The sequence below is a fragment of the Phallusia mammillata genome, chromosome 3 (assembly GCF_965637545.1).
Source record: "Phallusia mammillata chromosome 3, kaPhaMamm4.hap1.1, whole genome shotgun sequence".
Lineage (NCBI taxonomy): Eukaryota > Metazoa > Chordata > Ascidiacea > Phlebobranchia > Ascidiidae > Phallusia > Phallusia mammillata.
The window spans coordinates 22359002-22362754 of NC_137254.1; positions in this window are offsets into that span (position 1 = coordinate 22359002).

A 3753-nucleotide genomic window follows, 5' to 3' on the forward strand; every position below is an offset into this window, starting at 1 on the left:
CATGTTTCGTTTAAATATTTTTTCCAGACTGAACATATTTCAGTTTTCGATCTATTCTCAAAGTCCCGCAAAGTGCGTTGGTAAACCGATCTGCCACTGGTGCTCACTACGAGCTCGTTCATCACAGTCAAAATGCCCTTTGATGTCACTGAAACCCCTTGCTCTTCCCACTCCCTGGTTCCTCCTACAATTCAGCCAACGCAGCTATTTGCTTAAAATTGCGCAAATGAACGAATCTAACCATTTTTTATTCCCAAGCCGAAGTTGTGAAAAACAGTTTTATGACATGTCGGCAAATTTATTCAACAACGTTCTGTGATTTTCGTTTTCTTAAATGTTTACAGAAATATTTATGCTTGCGGCTTCAACAGTGAGTGACAGGGCATTGTGAGTAAATTACTTTCTTGGCGCTGATAGGAAAAGCGTAAAATTAATGTAATCCCATTATGTAAAACAATCTATACCGCAAGATATTTATCACAGCGCTGCTCTGTTCTCTGCCACCTTTTTCTATGCCGAAAGTTTATTCTTTTGAAAGTACACAACGAATTGCGAGTAGCACACTCCTTTTTGGCGTCTATGTGATATAAACTTTCAAGTTGCGATTCGAAAGCATTAAAACATTTTGTTACTATATTTTTATGTGTAGCTTTTATATCCAATTGAAACGCAAAGTTTGAGGCATTGATGAATGGCGACATCGCGTGGTAGGCTTTAATGATTTGCCGAGTTTAGTTTTGAAAAATGTTTATTTAAAACACATCAGAATGTTCCTTACGCCACTTCGAAAAACAAGTTTGCATCCAAGACCAAGTACTTTTATCGAATGAATCTGCACCAAAAACATTCAGTTATTTTATCGCGGTGGTCACCGGAACTTTGCTAAAAGTTCAAGATATAAAAGACGTAGATAACCCACATCCGACAATGTGGTCTGCGCCAAAACTTAGATCCAAAGTGCTTACAGTCTGGCCTTGAAATCTTTTCTGGTGTTAAAAGACGCGGACCATGTGTTTGACTGCTGTTAATCGACGCGCCAGAGCGTTTCCGCATCGCGAATGTGATTATTTGCCCTTGAAAGTGTTATTAATGACGCTTGCCTGTCAGACTATTACGCCTCCTTATCAGTGTGTCTTCGGTCGCGTTTTAAGTTTAACGCGAGACCATGAAGAGAAATTTACACACAAAATTTGTGTTAATGCGAGACAGAACTGCACTCCGGTGTTTTTGTTGCATTTTTTGTTCTTGTAGCGTTTATATACAGACAGACACTGGTTAATCTGTGTCTAAATTTAGGGACACTAATGTTATAGCCCTATACGTGGAGGGTTATACGTTTCTATACGAGTGCGCATTTTAATCTTTTGCACATGTTCTGTACGAAGCGGAAACATTAAAACGTCGGCTAAGTAACCGCAATGTTTTTGAAAATTTTACATTTGCCTCCGTTAACGTTTCAACGCCAGAAAGGTTCTTTGTTGCTTTCCCTTGTACAGGTTGCATTTGCGCAGTTCGACTTAGGTTCGGGCAAATTATCATGCCAGGGTAATGCCGCCTTTGCCTGTGTGGTCCCATCGAAGTCTGGCAATTTAGCTGATTATTTCAGTGTAATTGCGTTTGCTGTAAACAAGGCTATGAACTCGGCAAAAGGGCACTTAACGTTGCTCATACGTTCGCGCGGACGTTGACTTCGTGCCTCAATTGCTCGCAGGCTTGGAGCAATTTTTGCGCAACAACAACCCGTAAGCGTGAATGATGAATCGACAGTGGCCTGTTGTCATTACCCGAACGGGGAGCCAAGACTTGGTAGATTTTTTCTCGATCAGAAAGCGGCGCGACGGGGAACTTAAACAAGCTTGCGAGCTAAACTTTGCTTGACCCCTTTCCGATGCCGGCTGTGTCTCGCTTTTCAGCCAACACCGATCGCTGACCTGTCGTCCCAAGTGGCGATCCATCACCTCCAAGTGGACAAGCGCTGCCCACTCACCGGCTCGACCTCGCGCCGCGCTCTATTCTCTCGGTCCCGCGCAAACATTCAACATTTCCAAGAACCCGCCCATGCGTAATTCGCGTCCAGCAAATTATCACCGTGGGGTGTTTGAAGGCCAAATAGGTCTGGTATTGATCTTGGACCCGCTGCGCATCCCTGTCCACTTGTACCGAGCCATCTTTGACCCTTGTTTTTCATTGGCAAAGTAAGAACATGTGACCTTAGCGGTGTCAGGTGATTTCCAAGCAATTGTTAAACGCAGGTGGCCAACATAATTCAGCAGCTTGCACAAACAGCAAAGTTTTTGTCGAACCTAACAAGCGAGGCGATAAAAATTTTCCACGGTCAGTAATTTAGTGCTGACATTCTTTCTAGGTGGCATGATTTTTAGATTAGACGTAACCGATGTCAGGGTTAGTTCACTTGAATCTGATTTGTTCGTTAAGAAGAGCGCGTTTTTTACATGTAAGTGTTTATGTTTGTTGCGAGTTTCAGTTGTTAAATGAGCGTATGAATGCTTTGATTTTTTGGGTGTTTTGAGGCACAAATTTGTACAATACTTGTCATCAAAGACCAACAATGGTTCTTTAAACGGGCTCGAAGGAGTGTTGACCAAAGTTTAACAACTTGCAATTTATGCAACGATTATACATTACGTGTTCAATGAAGCTCAGTACAGAAGCCCATTTTAGGCGCGTTCAAGTCTGTATGTAAAATGCAGATTAACAAATGTCTTAACAGCTGTCCGTATTCCTAACACGTTAAGCGGCATTTGGCAAGCGCTAGCGGCAGGTGCGGAAGTGTTTACGCGCCGCGTGTTAAACCTTCATCTGGTGTTTACAAAACGAACTGAAAGCAACAGTAACGCACAGAGCGATCCGATTATCAGATCATCAAAATTCCTCCGTCTTCCGTTAATCTTTTGGAGTAGCGCGTGCGTCTTTGAACAACTAGAAACTCACTTATGTATAAGGCTGTAGTTGCGTGGAGTTTTTTTTCTCAATCGTCCATTGACTTTTGAACATTTCTATCATGAAAACGAGTTAAATACATCTTTGTTATATTTTACTGACGAATAATTAAAAAATGCAATAGTGCCTTGTGAGCGAATTTTTATGACAAACTAATGCAAGGACATTGCGGAAATACAAACTACAAATACAGAGACATTTTTTTCGCGCTTTTTCAATGCCTCACTAAAACCAACCAGTTACAATCTAATCGAGACATTAGGCGACTAGAAACCGGTGCGTTTTAGACAGTATGTAAATTGCTGCGTTTTGGGCCAACGCGGTAGTAAAAGAGATTGAAATCGGTAAGCTTGTGGTTCGTTTTATATTCTCGAAACAGGTTTACATAAATTTTTAATACTTCAGCAGGTTTGGGCTTTTGTACTGTTTAGCGCCGTAGAAAACACGTGTTTCAAAGCATTTCCGAGCCGATGCCACCAGCTGTGAAAGCGCATTAACACGCCTTTCCCTTATTTTGGTCAATAAACTTCGCCAGTTCGCTACTCTTAATCCCACTAACGTCTCTGCTTTTCGTGTTTAGGTGTAATTTCTGTTTGAATAACATCGTCATTTTTTTTACTTGCGCAACACCAAAATCCGTGATATGCCTGCGCTAAAAGAACAACTTTGCCTTTAACTAACTGCTTTTGGGTGGTGACTGTTGTAAGTAACAACACTGTGGCTTGAAAAAGGGTTTAGAAGTAAAGGTGCTTAATTTGCAATCTACTGTTGCCCTTAAAAATGTGCAGCTAT